The 15,409-nt window shown below is 46.9% G+C and overlaps 1 protein-coding gene and 33 non-coding genes across 37 annotated transcripts in view; 10 read left to right on the top strand and 24 right to left on the bottom strand.

Moving 5' to 3' along the window:
• The window catches only part of ifngr2 (interferon gamma receptor 2), a 139,032-nt gene extending 128,737 nt beyond the window's left edge, over positions 1-10,295 (top strand). Inside the window, exon 8 of one of the 4 annotated variants that reach the window (XM_051402993.1) lies at positions 10,285-10,295. The gene's annotated coding sequence lies outside the window, so the exon portion shown is untranslated. Of the gene's footprint in view, positions 1-607; positions 619-3,832; positions 3,844-7,059; positions 7,071-10,284 lie in introns of those variants that run through there. The other 3 variants (XM_051402994.1, XM_051402995.1, XM_051402996.1) reach the window with 3 other exon arrangements.
• On the top strand, positions 101-172 carry trnah-gug (transfer RNA histidin (anticodon GUG)). Its single transcript has one exon. It is a non-coding gene; the product is annotated as a tRNA-His (tRNA).
• trnad-guc (transfer RNA aspartic acid (anticodon GUC)) lies at positions 423-494 on the bottom strand. The gene has a single exon. It is a non-coding gene; the product is annotated as a tRNA-Asp (tRNA).
• Positions 835-907, top strand: trnar-acg (transfer RNA arginine (anticodon ACG)). The gene has a single exon. It is a non-coding gene; the product is annotated as a tRNA-Arg (tRNA).
• trnan-guu (transfer RNA asparagine (anticodon GUU)) lies at positions 1,630-1,703 on the bottom strand. Its single transcript has one exon. It is a non-coding gene; the product is annotated as a tRNA-Asn (tRNA).
• trnat-agu (transfer RNA threonine (anticodon AGU)) lies at positions 2,217-2,290 on the bottom strand. The gene has a single exon. It is a non-coding gene; the product is annotated as a tRNA-Thr (tRNA).
• On the bottom strand, positions 2,532-2,605 carry trnan-guu (transfer RNA asparagine (anticodon GUU)). The gene has a single exon. It is a non-coding gene; the product is annotated as a tRNA-Asn (tRNA).
• On the bottom strand, positions 3,058-3,131 carry trnat-ugu (transfer RNA threonine (anticodon UGU)). The gene has a single exon. It is a non-coding gene; the product is annotated as a tRNA-Thr (tRNA).
• trnah-gug (transfer RNA histidin (anticodon GUG)) lies at positions 3,326-3,397 on the top strand. Its single transcript has one exon. It is a non-coding gene; the product is annotated as a tRNA-His (tRNA).
• trnad-guc (transfer RNA aspartic acid (anticodon GUC)) lies at positions 3,648-3,719 on the bottom strand. Its single transcript has one exon. It is a non-coding gene; the product is annotated as a tRNA-Asp (tRNA).
• On the top strand, positions 4,060-4,132 carry trnar-acg (transfer RNA arginine (anticodon ACG)). Its single transcript has one exon. It is a non-coding gene; the product is annotated as a tRNA-Arg (tRNA).
• Positions 4,857-4,930, bottom strand: trnan-guu (transfer RNA asparagine (anticodon GUU)). The gene has a single exon. It is a non-coding gene; the product is annotated as a tRNA-Asn (tRNA).
• On the bottom strand, positions 5,444-5,517 carry trnat-agu (transfer RNA threonine (anticodon AGU)). The gene has a single exon. It is a non-coding gene; the product is annotated as a tRNA-Thr (tRNA).
• On the bottom strand, positions 5,759-5,832 carry trnan-guu (transfer RNA asparagine (anticodon GUU)). Its single transcript has one exon. It is a non-coding gene; the product is annotated as a tRNA-Asn (tRNA).
• On the bottom strand, positions 6,285-6,358 carry trnat-ugu (transfer RNA threonine (anticodon UGU)). Its single transcript has one exon. It is a non-coding gene; the product is annotated as a tRNA-Thr (tRNA).
• trnah-gug (transfer RNA histidin (anticodon GUG)) lies at positions 6,553-6,624 on the top strand. The gene has a single exon. It is a non-coding gene; the product is annotated as a tRNA-His (tRNA).
• trnad-guc (transfer RNA aspartic acid (anticodon GUC)) lies at positions 6,875-6,946 on the bottom strand. Its single transcript has one exon. It is a non-coding gene; the product is annotated as a tRNA-Asp (tRNA).
• Positions 7,287-7,359, top strand: trnar-acg (transfer RNA arginine (anticodon ACG)). The gene has a single exon. It is a non-coding gene; the product is annotated as a tRNA-Arg (tRNA).
• On the bottom strand, positions 8,082-8,155 carry trnan-guu (transfer RNA asparagine (anticodon GUU)). Its single transcript has one exon. It is a non-coding gene; the product is annotated as a tRNA-Asn (tRNA).
• On the bottom strand, positions 8,669-8,742 carry trnat-agu (transfer RNA threonine (anticodon AGU)). Its single transcript has one exon. It is a non-coding gene; the product is annotated as a tRNA-Thr (tRNA).
• On the bottom strand, positions 8,984-9,057 carry trnan-guu (transfer RNA asparagine (anticodon GUU)). Its single transcript has one exon. It is a non-coding gene; the product is annotated as a tRNA-Asn (tRNA).
• On the bottom strand, positions 9,510-9,583 carry trnat-ugu (transfer RNA threonine (anticodon UGU)). Its single transcript has one exon. It is a non-coding gene; the product is annotated as a tRNA-Thr (tRNA).
• Positions 9,778-9,849, top strand: trnah-gug (transfer RNA histidin (anticodon GUG)). The gene has a single exon. It is a non-coding gene; the product is annotated as a tRNA-His (tRNA).
• Positions 10,100-10,171, bottom strand: trnad-guc (transfer RNA aspartic acid (anticodon GUC)). The gene has a single exon. It is a non-coding gene; the product is annotated as a tRNA-Asp (tRNA).
• Positions 10,296-10,511: 216 nt separating the features above from the next.
• Positions 10,512-10,584, top strand: trnar-acg (transfer RNA arginine (anticodon ACG)). The gene has a single exon. It is a non-coding gene; the product is annotated as a tRNA-Arg (tRNA).
• Positions 10,585-11,307: 723 nt separating this feature from the next.
• trnan-guu (transfer RNA asparagine (anticodon GUU)) lies at positions 11,308-11,381 on the bottom strand. Its single transcript has one exon. It is a non-coding gene; the product is annotated as a tRNA-Asn (tRNA).
• Positions 11,382-11,894: 513 nt separating this feature from the next.
• trnat-agu (transfer RNA threonine (anticodon AGU)) lies at positions 11,895-11,968 on the bottom strand. The gene has a single exon. It is a non-coding gene; the product is annotated as a tRNA-Thr (tRNA).
• Positions 11,969-12,200: 232 nt separating this feature from the next.
• On the bottom strand, positions 12,201-12,274 carry trnan-guu (transfer RNA asparagine (anticodon GUU)). Its single transcript has one exon. It is a non-coding gene; the product is annotated as a tRNA-Asn (tRNA).
• A 452-nt stretch (positions 12,275-12,726) lies between these two features.
• Positions 12,727-12,800, bottom strand: trnat-ugu (transfer RNA threonine (anticodon UGU)). Its single transcript has one exon. It is a non-coding gene; the product is annotated as a tRNA-Thr (tRNA).
• A 194-nt stretch (positions 12,801-12,994) lies between these two features.
• trnah-gug (transfer RNA histidin (anticodon GUG)) lies at positions 12,995-13,066 on the top strand. Its single transcript has one exon. It is a non-coding gene; the product is annotated as a tRNA-His (tRNA).
• A 250-nt stretch (positions 13,067-13,316) lies between these two features.
• trnad-guc (transfer RNA aspartic acid (anticodon GUC)) lies at positions 13,317-13,388 on the bottom strand. Its single transcript has one exon. It is a non-coding gene; the product is annotated as a tRNA-Asp (tRNA).
• Positions 13,389-13,747: 359 nt separating this feature from the next.
• On the bottom strand, positions 13,748-13,821 carry trnan-guu (transfer RNA asparagine (anticodon GUU)). The gene has a single exon. It is a non-coding gene; the product is annotated as a tRNA-Asn (tRNA).
• Positions 13,822-14,334: 513 nt separating this feature from the next.
• trnat-agu (transfer RNA threonine (anticodon AGU)) lies at positions 14,335-14,408 on the bottom strand. The gene has a single exon. It is a non-coding gene; the product is annotated as a tRNA-Thr (tRNA).
• Positions 14,409-14,649: 241 nt separating this feature from the next.
• Positions 14,650-14,723, bottom strand: trnan-guu (transfer RNA asparagine (anticodon GUU)). The gene has a single exon. It is a non-coding gene; the product is annotated as a tRNA-Asn (tRNA).
• Positions 14,724-15,409: the final 686 nt, after the last annotated feature.

The following is a 15,409-nucleotide window of genomic DNA, read 5'->3' as shown; positions in this document are numbered from 1 at the left end:
GCCTGTGGAAACACAAGGCAGAACATGGCTTGAGCTTCAAGGGTCTAAGGGAGGTGAAGAGACTCTCAGTCCAACAAGGAGGCACTAAGCAAACCAAGCAGCCGTGATCGTATAGAGGTTAGTACTCTGCGTTGTGGCCGCAGCAACCCCGGTTCGAATCCGGGTCACGGCAGAAATTAGAACCCGGTCTTCTTTTGTGTCGTTCCCCCTGCTACCGTTTACATATCAAACTGTGCTCAGAATCAAAATCCAACTCTACTCAGTATCAAAATCAAAGTGTACTCAGTCAAAATATCAGACACACGCAAAAAGGAGTAAAGTTAAGGTAAGCGTAGCCTCAGCTTGACGCAAGCCCACGCTTAGCGCAGCTGTGTTTTTTTCCTTTTTGTCGCCGAAAGATCAGCAGGTGATCTAAAAGGAAACTCCCCGTCGGGGAATCGAACCCCGGTCTTCCGCGTGACAGGCGGAGATACTGTCCACTATACTAACGAGGACTGGCTCAAGCCTCTTTTTGGCATGTCCACGCTTTGCTCCACGCCAAAGTTCTGTCCCGAGTCCGGGTTTGTCCTCTCCGCACGCAATATCTGCTAGTCGAGCTTGCATTGTGCCTCCTGCACGCTGGCCTGCGGTGGAACGCAAACACAAACCACCACAAAGGGCGCAAACTCACGGAGGGAGTAGAGGGCTTCCATCCAGCCACTTCAGCAGCCAGTGCGGTTATTGATGGGTAGGAAGTCTTAACAAGAAACACATCCAAGCCAACTGCAGAACTCTTGTTTTTAGTTTTTCTTCCTACTGATATGGCTGGCTGATCTGTCCAGCATGCCCCGTGGAGGGCTAGTGGCGCAATGGATAACGCGTCTGACTACGGATCAGAAGATTCTAGGTTCGACTCCTGGCTAGCTCGAGGAAGGCTTTAGCTTGTTAATTACGTACGCATACATACCATGTACTGAAAACCTGTAAAGGTTCAAACGCTAACCCCAAGGGGTTACGATATGTACTAGAAGCCTTTGGACCTGCTCGCTTTCAGTCAATACCCTCATCCAGGGCCTTTTGTTGGTTGTGTTAGGCGCTAATTAGCTTTCTTTGGAAAGATAGTGGCCTTTCAGCATGTACTAGAAGCATTTTCAGTCACAGCCATGTACACGTCCCAAAAGCACCTAGAACCAGTGAAGGCTCTTTTGTTTGTAGTGGTAGGTGCTAATGATCTTTCTTTGGAAATTTGTTGCCGAAGAAAACACAGAATGATGGATGGATGAACCTTCGGTGAAACTTGACTAGCCTTTGTAACACATCATTTAGGAATCCCTTACAGATAAAACAGTGGTTCCTCGATAGTCAAAGCTCAAACTATGCTGTCACGACGTGGAGACACTCAGTCCAACAAGGAGGCACTAAGTAAACCAAGCAGCCGTGATCGTATAGAGGTTAGTACTCTGCGTTGTGCGTCAGCAGAAAAAAAAAAAAAGCACATTTGAGGCCTGTGGAAACCCAAGGCAGAACATGGCTTGAGCTTCAAGGGTCTAACGCGAGGTGAAATTGGACAAGGTAGCACCAACTAGTATATTACCTATATTATTGATAGACAATGCCTAAAAACTGTACTTCAGAGGAACAATTTATGAGCGTCCCTGGGTGGGCTCGAACCACCATCCTCTCGGTTAACAGCCGAGCGCGCTGGCCGATTGCGCCACAGAGACAAATTCAGCTGAACCCGTCAAAATGTATAGTGTGCTTTTCTTACAATGTCGGTTGAACAACAAATTTAGACATTGCTCAGCAACAGCTTCATAGAATCATCTAGTTCTGCTCTCCTGACTGGTTGAGACCCCTGAGAAGGATGGCACTCTCCACTTTTGTGTGGACTTCAGGGGAGTCCTAAATCACACCATTAGGGTTATCCAGGGAGCTCTGTCCATTGTATATACTGTCAATGGCACCTGCAGAAACCTGGAGAAGCTCCTAAACTCCTGATTTATTGAGCCTCGGAGTTCCAGCTGGGTTCAGTGGAAGAGGATCTGGTTCTGACTTCACTGTGACCATCAGTTCAGGCTAAAGATTCAGGAGTTTCCTACTTCAAGCTGCTAAACTCCTGATTTATTTGACTACAGCTCACTTCAGTGGAAGAGGATCTGGTTCTGACCATTAGTGGAGTTCAGGCTAAAGATTTAGGAGTTCACCACTGTCAGCAGGGTGTTTCAAAGAACTAAAGCAGGCACCGCTGGGATTCGAACCCAGGATCTCCTGTTTACTAGACAGGCACTTTAACCAACTAAGCCACGGCGCCAGGTTTTGCCAGAGCAAAGTGACACAACAAACAAAACCGACTCATTTTCGGGATCTAGGAAGAGATATGGAGCAGAAAAGCAAGCACATTTGAGGCCTGTGGAAACACAAGGCAGAACGTGGCTTGAGCTTCAAGGGTCTAAGGGAGGTGAAATTGGACATGGTAGCACCAACTAGTATATTACCAAGATTGATAGACAATGCCTAAAGGTTGTTCTTCAGAGGAGGACCAATTTTTTGAACGTCCCTGGGTGGGCTCGAACCACCATCCTCTCGGTTAACAGCCGAGCGCGCTGGCCGATTGCGCCACAGAGACACATAACGCTATGGCCGTCAAAATCTATAGTGTGCTTTTCTTACAATGTCTGTTGAACAACACATTAGGACATTGCTCAGCAACAACTTCATAGAAACTTCCACTTGTGCTGTTGATTGCCCCAAGCAGTCATGCCTGACATACAATGGTTTGAGACTGTGACCCCACTGAGTTTCCACAAGCAACACCAGTGGGCCAATGAGTCTCAGTTTGTAATGGGCGTGTTATTTTTCACAAGCTAGGAGGAGAAGGAGGCTCTGTCCATTGTAGATACTGCCAATGGTACCTTCAGAAACCTGGAGAAGCTCCTAAACTCCTTATCTGTTGAGCCTCTGAGTTTCAGCTCGTTTCAGTTTCAGCCCTCCTGCTTCTGACTTCACCCTGACCCTCAGTTCAGGCTAAAGATTCAGGAGTTCACTACTGTCAGCAGGGTGTTTCAAAGAACTCAAATCAGGCACCGCTGGGATTCGAACCCAGGATCTCCTGTTTACAAGACAGGCACTTTAACCAACTAAGCCACGGCGCCAGTTTTGGCAGGAACACAGTGACACAAGTAACAAAACCGACTCGTTTTCGGGATCTAGGATGAGATATGGAGCAGAAAAACAAGCACATTTGAGGCCTGTGGAAACACAAGGCAGAACATGGCTTGAGCTTCAAGGGTCTAAGGGAGGTGAAGAGACTCTCAGTCCAACAAGGAGGCACTAAGCAAACCAAGCAGCCGTGATCGTATAGAGGTTAGTACTCTGCGTTGTGGCCGCAGCAACCCCGGTTCGAATCCGGGTCACGGCAGAAATTAGAACCCGGTCTTCTTTTGTGTCGTTCCCCCTGCTACCGTTTACATATCAAACTGTGCTCAGAATCAAAATCCAACTCTACTCAGTATCAAAATCAAAGTGTACTCAGTCAAAATATCAGACACACGCAAAAAGGAGTAAAGTTAAGGTAAGCGTAGCCTCAGCTTGACGCAAGCCCACGCTTAGCGCAGCTGTGTTTTTTTCCTTTTTGTCGCCGAAAGATCAGCAGGTGATCTAAAAGGAAACTCCCCGTCGGGGAATCGAACCCCGGTCTTCCGCGTGACAGGCGGAGATACTGTCCACTATACTAACGAGGACTGGCTCAAGCCTCTTTTTGGCATGTCCACGCGTTGCTCCACGCCAAAGTTCTGTCCCGAGTCCGGGTTTGTCCTCTCCGCACGCAATATCTGCTAGTCGAGCTTGCATTGTGCCTCCTGCACGCTGGCCTGCGGTGGAACGCAAACACAAACCAGCACAAAGGGCGCAAACTCACGGAGGGAGTAGAGGGCTTCCATCCAGCCACTTCAGCAGCCAGTGCGGTTATTGATGGGTAGGAAGTCTTAACAAGAAACACATCCAAGCCAACTGCAGAACTCTTGTTTTTAGTTTTTCTTCCTACTGATATGGCTCGCTGATCTGTCCAGCATGCCCCGTGGAGGGCTAGTGGCGCAATGGATAACGCGTCTGACTACGGATCAGAAGATTCTAGGTTCGACTCCTGGCTAGCTCGAGGAAGGCTTTAGCTTGTTAATTACGTACGCATACATACCATGTACTGAAAACCTGTAAAGGTTCAAACGCTAACCCCAAGGGGTTACGATATATACTAGAAGCCTTTGGACCTGCTCGCTTTCAGTCAATACCCTCATCCAGGGCCTTTTGTTGGTTGTGTTAGGCGCTAATTAGCTTTCTTTGGAAAGATAGTGGCCTTTCAGCATGTACTAGAAGCATTTTCAGTCACAGCCATGTACACGTCCCAAAAGCACCTAGAACCAGTGAAGGCTCTTTTGTTTGTAGTGGTAGGTGCTAATGATCTTTCTTTGGAAATTTGTTGCCGAAGAAAACACAGAATGATGGATGGATGAACCTTCGGTGAAACTTGACTAGCCTTTGTAACACATCATTTAGGAATCCCTTACAGATAAAACAGTGGTTCCTCGATAGTCAAAGCTCAAACTATGCTGTCACGACGTGGAGACACTCAGTCCAACAAGGAGGCACTAAGTAAACCAAGCAGCCGTGATCGTATAGAGGTTAGTACTCTGCGTTGTGCGTCAGCAGAAAAAAAAAAAAAAAGCACATTTGAGGCCTGTGGAAACCCAAGGCAGAACATGGCTTGAGCTTCAAGGGTCTAACGCGAGGTGAAATTGGACAAGGTAGCACCAACTAGTATATTACCTATATTATTGATAGACAATGCCTAAAAACTGTACTTCAGAGGAACAATTTATGAGCGTCCCTGGGTGGGCTCGAACCACCATCCTCTCGGTTAACAGCCGAGCGCGCTGGCCGATTGCGCCACAGAGACAAATTCAGCTGAACCCGTCAAAATGTATAGTGTGCTTTTCTTACAATGTCGGTTGAACAACAAATTTAGACATTGCTCAGCAACAGCTTCATAGAATCATCTAGTTCTGCTCTCCTGACTGGTTGAGACCCCTGAGAAGGATGGCACTCTCCACTTTTGTGTGGACTTCAGGGGAGTCCTAAATCACACCATTAGGGTTATCCAGGGAGCTCTGTCCATTGTATATACTGTCAATGGCACCTGCAGAAACCTGGAGAAGCTCCTAAACTCCTGATTTATTGAGCCTCGGAGTTCCAGCTGGGTTCAGTGGAAGAGGATCTGGTTCTGACTTCACTGTGACCATCAGTTCAGGCTAAAGATTCAGGAGTTTCCTACTTCAAGCTGCTAAACTCCTGATTTATTTGACTACAGCTCACTTCAGTGGAAGAGGATCTGGTTCTGACCATTAGTGGAGTTCAGGCTAAAGATTTAGGAGTTCACCACTGTCAGCAGGGTGTTTCAAAGAACTAAAGCAGGCACCGCTGGGATTCGAACCCAGGATCTCCTGTTTACTAGACAGGCACTTTAACCAACTAAGCCACGGCGCCAGGTTTTGCCAGAGCAAAGTGACACAACAAACAAAACCGACTCATTTTCGGGATCTAGGAAGAGATATGGAGCAGAAAAGCAAGCACATTTGAGGCCTGTGGAAACACAAGGCAGAACGTGGCTTGAGCTTCAAGGGTCTAAGGGAGGTGAAATTGGACATGGTAGCACCAACTAGTATATTACCAAGATTGATAGACAATGCCTAAAGGTTGTTCTTCAGAGGAGGACCAATTTTTTGAACGTCCCTGGGTGGGCTCGAACCACCATCCTCTCGGTTAACAGCCGAGCGCGCTGGCCGATTGCGCCACAGAGACACATAACGCTATGGCCGTCAAAATCTATAGTGTGCTTTTCTTACAATGTCTGTTGAACAACACATTAGGACATTGCTCAGCAACAACTTCATAGAAACTTCCACTTGTGCTGTTGATTGCCCCAAGCAGTCATGCCTGACATACAATGGTTTGAGACTGTGACCCCACTGAGTTTCCACAAGCAACACCAGTGGGCCAATGAGTCTCAGTTTGTAATGGGCGTGTTATTTTTCACAAGCTAGGAGGAGAAGGAGGCTCTGTCCATTGTAGATACTGCCAATGGTACCTTCAGAAACCTGGAGAAGCTCCTAAACTCCTTATCTGTTGAGCCTCTGAGTTTCAGCTCGTTTCAGTTTCAGCCCTCCTGCTTCTGACTTCACCCTGACCCTCAGTTCAGGCTAAAGATTCAGGAGTTCACTACTGTCAGCAGGGTGTTTCAAAGAACTCAAATCAGGCACCGCTGGGATTCGAACCCAGGATCTCCTGTTTACAAGACAGGCACTTTAACCAACTAAGCCACGGCGCCAGTTTTGGCAGGAACACAGTGACACAAGTAACAAAACCGACTCGTTTTCGGGATCTAGGATGAGATATGGAGCAGAAAAACAAGCACATTTGAGGCCTGTGGAAACACAAGGCAGAACATGGCTTGAGCTTCAAGGGTCTAAGGGAGGTGAAGAGACTCTCAGTCCAACAAGGAGGCACTAAGCAAACCAAGCAGCCGTGATCGTATAGAGGTTAGTACTCTGCGTTGTGGCCGCAGCAACCCCGGTTCGAATCCGGGTCACGGCAGAAATTAGAACCCGGTCTTCTTTTGTGTCGTTCCCCCTGCTACCGTTTACATATCAAACTGTGCTCAGAATCAAAATCCAACTCTACTCAGTATCAAAATCAAAGTGTACTCAGTCAAAATATCAGACACACGCAAAAAGGAGTAAAGTTAAGGTAAGCGTAGCCTCAGCTTGACGCAAGCCCACGCTTAGCGCAGCTGTGTTTTTTTCCTTTTTGTCGCCGAAAGATCAGCAGGTGATCTAAAAGGAAACTCCCCGTCGGGGAATCGAACCCCGGTCTTCCGCGTGACAGGCGGAGATACTGTCCACTATACTAACGAGGACTGGCTCAAGCCTCTTTTTGGCATGTCCACGCTTTGCTCCACGCCAAAGTTCTGTCCCGAGTCCGGGTTTGTCCTCTCCGCACGCAATATCTGCTAGTCGAGCTTGCATTGTGCCTCCTGCACGCTGGCCTGCGGTGGAACGCAAACACAAACCAGCACAAAGGGCGCAAACTCACGGAGGGAGTAGAGGGCTTCCATCCAGCCACTTCAGCAGCCAGTGCGGTTATTGATGGGTAGGAAGTCTTAACAAGAAACACATCCAAGCCAACTGCAGAACTCTTGTTTTTAGTTTTTCTTCCTACTGATATGGCTCGCTGATCTGTCCAGTATGCCCCGTGGAGGGCTAGTGGCGCAATGGATAACGCGTCTGACTACGGATCAGAAGATTCTAGGTTCGACTCCTGGCTAGCTCGAGGAAGGCTTTAGCTTGTTAATTACGTACGCATACATACCATGTACTGAAAACCTGTAAAGGTTCAAACGCTAACCCCAAGGGGTTACGATATGTACTAGAAGCCTTTGGACCTGCTCGCTTTCAGTCAATACCCTCATCCAGGGCCTTTTGTTGGTTGTGTTAGGCGCTAATTAGCTTTCTTTGGAAAGATAGTGGCCTTTCAGCATGTACTAGAAGCATTTTCAGTCACAGCCATGTACACGTCCCAAAAGCACCTAGAACCAGTGAAGGCTCTTTTGTTTGTAGTGGTAGGTGCTAATGATCTTTCTTTGGAAATTTGTTGCCGAAGAAAACACAGAATGATGGATGGATGAACCTTCGGTGAAACTTGACTAGCCTTTGTAACACATTATTTAGGAATCCCTTACAGATAAAACAGTGGTTCCTCGATAGTCAAAGCTCAAACTATGCTGTCACGACGTGGAGACACTCAGTCCAACAAGGAGGCACTAAGTAAACCAAGCAGCCGTGATCGTATAGAGGTTAGTACTCTGCGTTGTGCGTCAGCAGAAAAAAAAAAAAAGCACATTTGAGGCCTGTGGAAACCCAAGGCAGAACATGGCTTGAGCTTCAAGGGTCTAACGCGAGGTGAAATTGGACAAGGTAGCACCAACTAGTATATTACCTATATTATTGATAGACAATGCCTAAAAACTGTACTTCAGAGGAACAATTTATGAGCGTCCCTGGGTGGGCTCGAACCACCATCCTCTCGGTTAACAGCCGAGCGCGCTGGCCGATTGCGCCACAGAGACAAATTCAGCTGAACCCGTCAAAATGTATAGTGTGCTTTTCTTACAATGTCGGTTGAACAACAAATTTAGACATTGCTCAGCAACAGCTTCATAGAATCATCTAGTTCTGCTCTCCTGACTGGTTGAGACCCCTGAGAAGGATGGCACTCTCCACTTTTGTGTGGACTTCAGGGGAGTCCTAAATCACACCATTAGGGTTATCCAGGGAGCTCTGTCCATTGTATATACTGTCAATGGCACCTGCAGAAACCTGGAGAAGCTCCTAAACTCCTGATTTATTGAGCCTCGGAGTTCCAGCTGGGTTCAGTGGAAGAGGATCTGGTTCTGACTTCACTGTGACCATCAGTTCAGGCTAAAGATTCAGGAGTTTCCTACTTCAAGCTGCTAAACTCCTGATTTATTTGACTACAGCTCACTTCAGTGGAAGAGGATCTGGTTCTGACCATTAGTGGAGTTCAGGCTAAAGATTTAGGAGTTCACCACTGTCAGCAGGGTGTTTCAAAGAACTAAAGCAGGCACCGCTGGGATTCGAACCCAGGATCTCCTGTTTACTAGACAGGCACTTTAACCAACTAAGCCACGGCGCCAGGTTTTGCCAGAGCAAAGTGACACAACAAACAAAACCGACTCATTTTCGGGATCTAGGAAGAGATATGGAGCAGAAAAGCAAGCACATTTGAGGCCTGTGGAAACACAAGGCAGAACGTGGCTTGAGCTTCAAGGGTCTAAGGGAGGTGAAATTGGACATGGTAGCACCAACTAGTATATTACCGAGATTGATAGACAATGCCTAAAGGTTGTTCTTCAGAGGAGGACCAATTTTTTGAACGTCCCTGGGTGGGCTCGAACCACCATCCTCTCGGTTAACAGCCGAGCGCGCTGGCCGATTGCGCCACAGAGACACATAACGCTATGGCCGTCAAAATCTATAGTGTGCTTTTCTTACAATGTCTGTTGAACAACACATTAGGACATTGCTCAGCAACAACTTCATAGAAACTTCCACTTCTGCTGTTGATTGCCCCAAGCAGTCATGCCTGACATACAATGGTTTGAGACTGTGACCCCACTGAGTTTCCACAAGCAACACCAGTGGGCCAATGAGTCTCAGTTTGTAATGGGCGTGTTATTTTTCACAAGCTAGGAGGAGAAGGAGGCTCTGTCCATTGTAGATACTGCCAATGGTACCTTCAGAAACCTGGAGAAGCTCCTAAACTCCTTATCTGTTGAGCCTCTGAGTTTCAGCTCGTTTCAGTTTCAGCCCTCCTGCTTCTGACTTCACCCTGACCCTCAGTTCAGGCTAAAGATTCAGGAGTTCACTACTGTCAGCAGGGTGTTTCAAAGAACTCAAATCAGGCACCGCTGGGATTCGAACCCAGGATCTCCTGTTTACAAGACAGGCACTTTAACCAACTAAGCCACGGCGCCAGTTTTGGCAGGAACACAGTGACACAAGTAACAAAACTGACTCGTTTTCGGGATCTAGGATGAGATATGGAGCAGAAAAACAAGCACATTTGAGGCCTGTGGAAACACAAGGCAGAACATGGCTTGAGCTTCAAGGGTCTAAGGGAGGTGAAGAGACTCTCAGTCCAACAAGGAGGCACTAAGCAAACCAAGCAGCCGTGATCGTATAGAGGTTAGTACTCTGCGTTGTGGCCGCAGCAACCCCGGTTCGAATCCGGGTCACGGCAGAAATTAGAACCCGGTCTTCTTTTGTGTCGTTCCCCCTGCTACCGTTTACATATCAAACTGTGCTCAGAATCAAAATCCAACTCTACTCAGTATCAAAATCAAAGTGTACTCAGTCAAAATATCAGACACACGCAAAAAGGAGTAAAGTTAAGGTAAGCGTAGCCTCAGCTTGACGCAAGCCCACGCTTAGTGCAGCTGTGTTTTTTTCCTTTTTGTCGCCGAAAGATCAGCAGGTGATCTAAAAGGAAACTCCCCGTCGGGGAATCGAACCCCGGTCTTCCGCGTGACAGGCGGAGATACTGTCCACTATACTAACGAGGACTGGCTCAAGCCTCTTTTTGGCATGTCCACGCGTTGCTCCACGCCAAAGTTCTGTCCCGAGTCCGGGTTTGTCCTCTCCGCACGCAATATCTGCTAGTCGAGCTTGCATTGTGCCTCCTGCACGCTGGCCTGCGGTGGAACGCAAACACAAACCAGCACAAAGGGCGCAAACTCACGGAGGGAGTAGAGGGCTTCCATCCAGCCACTTCAGCAGCCAGTGCGGTTATTGATGGGTAGGAAGTCTTAACAAGAAACACATCCAAGCCAACTGCAGAACTCTTGTTTTTAGTTTTTCTTCCTACTGATATGGCTCGCTGATCTGTCCAGCATGCCCCGTGGAGGGCTAGTGGCGCAATGGATAACGCGTCTGACTACGGATCAGAAGATTCTAGGTTCGACTCCTGGCTAGCTCGAGGAAGGCTTTAGCTTGTTAATTACGTACGCATACATACCATGTACTGAAAACCTGTAAAGGTTCAAACGCTAACCCCAAGGGGTTACGATATATACTAGAAGCCTTTGGACCTGCTCGCTTTCAGTCAATACCCTCATCCAGGGCCTTTTGTTGGTTGTGTTAGGCGCTAATTAGCTTTCTTTGGAAAGATAGTGGCCTTTCAGCATGTACTAGAAGCATTTTCAGTCACAGCCATGTACACGTCCCAAAAGCACCTAGAACCAGTGAAGGCTCTTTTGTTTGTAGTGGTAGGTGCTAATGATCTTTCTTTGGAAATTTGTTGCCGAAGAAAACACAGAATGATGGATGGATGAACCTTCGGTGAAACTTGACTAGCCTTTGTAACACATCATTTAGGAATCCCTTACAGATAAAACAGTGGTTCCTCGATAGTCAAAGCTCAAACTATGCTGTCACGACGTGGAGACACTCAGTCCAACAAGGAGGCACTAAGTAAACCAAGCAGCCGTGATCGTATAGAGGTTAGTACTCTGCGTTGTGCGTCAGCAGAAAAAAAAAAAAAAGCACATTTGAGGCCTGTGGAAACCCAAGGCAGAACATGGCTTGAGCTTCAAGGGTCTAACGCGAGGTGAAATTGGACAAGGTAGCACCAACTAGTATATTACCTATATTATTGATAGACAATGCCTAAAAACTGTACTTCAGAGGAACAATTTATGAGCGTCCCTGGGTGGGCTCGAACCACCATCCTCTCGGTTAACAGCCGAGCGCGCTGGCCGATTGCGCCACAGAGACAAATTCAGCTGAACCCGTCAAAATGTATAGTGTGCTTTTCTTACAATGTCGGTTGAACAACAAATTTAGACATTGCTCAGCAACAGCTTCATAGAATCATCTAGTTCTGCTCTCCTGACTGGTTGAGACCCCTGAGAAGGATGGCACTCTCCACTTTTGTGTGGACTTCAGGGGAGTCCTAAATCACACCATTAGGGTTATCCAGGGAGCTCTGTCCATTGTATATACTGTCAATGGCACCTGCAGAAACCTGGAGAAGCTCCTAAACTCCTGATTTATTGAGCCTCGGAGTTCCAGCTGGGTTCAGTGGAAGAGGATCTGGTTCTGACTTCACTGTGACCATCAGTTCAGGCTAAAGATTCAGGAGTTTCCTACTTCAAGCTGCTAAACTCCTGATTTATTTGACTACAGCTCACTTCAGTGGAAGAGGATCTGGTTCTGACCATTAGTGGAGTTCAGGCTAAAGATTTAGGAGTTCACCACTGTCAGCAGGGTGTTTCAAAGAACTAAAGCAGGCACCGCTGGGATTCGAACCCAGGATCTCCTGTTTACTAGACAGGCACTTTAACCAACTAAGCCACGGCGCCAGGTTTTGCCAGAGCAAAGTGACACAACAAACAAAACCGACTCATTTTCGGGATCTAGGAAGAGATATGGAGCAGAACATTTGAGGCCTGTGGAAACACAAGGCAGAACGTGGCTTGAGCTTCAAGGGTCTAAGGGAGGTGAAATTGGACATGGTAGCACCAACTAGTATATTACCAAGATTGATAGACAATGCCTAAAGGTTGTTCTTCAGAGGAGGACCAATTTTTTGAACGTCCCTGGGTGGGCTCGAACCACCATCCTCTCGGTTAACAGCCGAGCGCGCTGGCCGATTGCGCCACAGAGACACATAACGCTATGGCCGTCAAAATCTATAGTGTGCTTTTCTTACAATGTCTGTTGAACAACACATTAGGACATTGCTCAGCAACAACTTCATAGAAACTTCCACTTCTGCTGTTGATTGCCCCAAGCAGTCATGCCTGACATACAATGGTTTGAGACTGTGACCCCACTGAGTTTCCACAAGCAACACCAGTGGGCCAATGAGTCTCAGTTTGTAATGGGCGTGTTATTTTTCACAAGCTAGGAGGAGAAGGAGGCTCTGTCCATTGTAGATACTGCCAATGGTACCTTCAGAAACCTGGAGAAGCTCCTAAACTCCTTATCTGTTGAGCCTCTGAGTTTCAGCTCGTTTCAGTTTCAGCCCTCCTGCTTCTGACTTCACCCTGACCCTCAGTTCAGGCTAAAGATTCAGGAGTTCACTACTGTCAGCAGGGTGTTTCAAAGAACTCAAATCAGGCACCGCTGGGATTCGAACCCAGGATCTCCTGTTTACAAGACAGGCACTTTAACCAACTAAGCCACGGCGCCAGTTTTGGCAGGAACACAGTGACACAAGTAACAAAACCGACTCGTTTTCGGGATCTAGGATGAGATATGGAGCAGAAAAACAAGCACATTTGAGGCCTGTGGAAACACAAGGCAGAACATGGCTTGAGCTTCAAGGGTCTAAGGGAGGTGAAGAGACTCTCAGTCCAACAAGGAGGCACTAAGCAAACCAAGCAGCCGTGATCGTATAGAGGTGAGTACTCTGCGTTGTGGCCGCAGCAACCCCGGTTCGAATCCGGGTCACGGCAGAAATTAGAACCCGGTCTTCTTTTGTGTCATTCCCCCTGCTACCGTTTACATATCAAACTGTGCTCAGAATCAAAATCCAACTCTACTCAGTATCAAAATCAAAGTGTACTCAGTCAAAATATCAGACACACGCAAAAAGGAGTAAAGTTAAGGTAAGCGTAGCCTCAGCTTGACGCAAGCCCACGCTTAGCGCAGCTGTGTTTTTTTCCTTTTTGTCGCCGAAAGATCAGCAGGTGATCTAAAAGGAAACTCCCCGTCGGGGAATCGAACCCCGGTCTTCCGCGTGACAGGCGGAGATACTGTCCACTATACTAACGAGGACTGGCTCAAGCCTCTTTTTGGCATGTCCAGGCGTTGCTCCACGCCAAAGTTCTGTCCCGAGTCCGGGTTTGTCCTCTCCGCACTGCGCTGTCACGACGTGGAGACACTCAGTCCAACAAGGAGGCACTAAGTAAACCAAGCAGCCGTGATCGTATAGAGGTTAGTACTCTGCGTTGTGCGTCAGAAGAAAAAAAAAAAAAAGCACATTTGAGGCCTGTGGAAACCCAAGGCAGAACATGGCTTGAGCTTCAAGGGTCTAACGCGAGGTGAAATTGGACAAGGTAGCACCAACTAGTATATTACCTATATTATTGATAGACAATGCCTAAAAACTGTACTTCAGAGGAACAATTTATGAGCGTCCCTGGGTGGGCTCGAACCACCATCCTCTCGGTTAACAGCCGAGCGCGCTGGCCGATTGCGCCACAGAGACAAATTCAGCTGAACCCGTCAAAATGTATAGTGTGCTTTTCTTACAATGTCGGTTGAACAACAAATTTAGACATTGCTCAGCAACAGCTTCATAGAATCATCTAGTTCTGCTCTCCTGACTGGTTGAGACCCCTGAGAAGGATGGCACTCTCCACTTTTGTGTGGACTTCAGGGGAGTCCTAAATCACACCATTAGGGTTATCCAGGGAGCTCTGTCCATTGTATATACTGTCAATGGCACCTGCAGAAACCTGGAGAAGCTCCTAAACTCCTGATTTATTGAGCCTCGGAGTTCCAGCTGGGTTCAGTGGAAGAGGATCTGGTTCTGACTTCACTGTGACCATCAGTTCAGGCTAAAGATTCAGGAGTTTCCTACTTCAAGCTGCTAAACTCCTGATTTATTTGACTACAGCTCACTTCAGTGGAAGAGGATCTGGTTCTGACCATTAGTGGAGTTCAGGCTAAAGATTTAGGAGTTCACCACTGTCAGCAGGGTGTTTCAAAGAACTAAAGCAGGCACCGCTGGGATTCGAACCCAGGATCTCCTGTTTACTAGACAGGCACTTTAACCAACTAAGCCACGGCGCCAGGTTTTGCCAGAGCAACGTGACACAACAAACAAAACCGACTCATTTTCGGGATCTAGGAAGAGATATGGAGCAGAAAAGCAAGCACATTTGAGGCCTGTGGAAACACAAGGCAGAACGTGGCTTGAGCTTCAAGGGTCTAAGGGAGGTGAAATTGGACATGGTAGCACCAACTAGTATATTACCAAGATTGATAGACAATGCCTAAAGGTTGTTCTTCAGAGGAGGACCAATTTTTTGAACGTCCCTGGGTGGGCTCGACCCACCATCCTCTCGGTTAACAGCCGAGCGCGCTGGCCGATTGCGCCACAGAGAGAAATGCAACTAAGCTAGTCAAAATGTATAGGGTGCTTTTCTTACAAATTCAGTTGAACAACAAATTTAGACATTGCTCAGCAACAGCTTCATAGAAGTATCTCGTTCTGCTTGCACCTCCTGACTGGTTGAGACTCCTGTGAAGGATGGCACTCCCCGCTTTTGTGTCGACTTCAGGGGAGTCCTAAATCACACCATTAGGGTTATCCAGGGAGCTCTGTCCATTGTATATACTGTCAATGGCACCTTCAGAAACCTGGAGAAGCTCCTAAAGTACTGATTCATTGAGTTTTGGAGATTCAGCTGGGTTCAGTGGAAGAGGATCTGGTTCTTATTTCACTGTGACCATCAGTTCAGGCTAAAGATTCAGGAGTTTCCTAATAATTATTATTTTAATAATAATAATTATTATTATTATATTACAATATATAATATATTATTTATTGTACGTATATCTTTCTTGTATAGTCAAGTATCTATTATACATATGCTATATATCATATCATATCTCGTGTGTACATATTGTATATACATATTATCATTATTATTATATTATTATCATTATCATTTTTATTATTATATACTGTTATTAAAAATAACACTACCATCATATCATCACTACTATTACCACCATCTTGCAACTACAACTTCTTTGCACCTTATATACCTATACTTTTTTATCTTTTC

This window comes from Dicentrarchus labrax, unplaced genomic scaffold (assembly GCF_905237075.1).
Source record: "Dicentrarchus labrax unplaced genomic scaffold, dlabrax2021, whole genome shotgun sequence".
Lineage (NCBI taxonomy): Eukaryota > Metazoa > Chordata > Actinopteri > Moronidae > Dicentrarchus > Dicentrarchus labrax.
The sequence above is the reverse complement of the archived record's forward strand: the minus strand, read 5'-3'. Positions and strand labels throughout refer to the sequence as shown.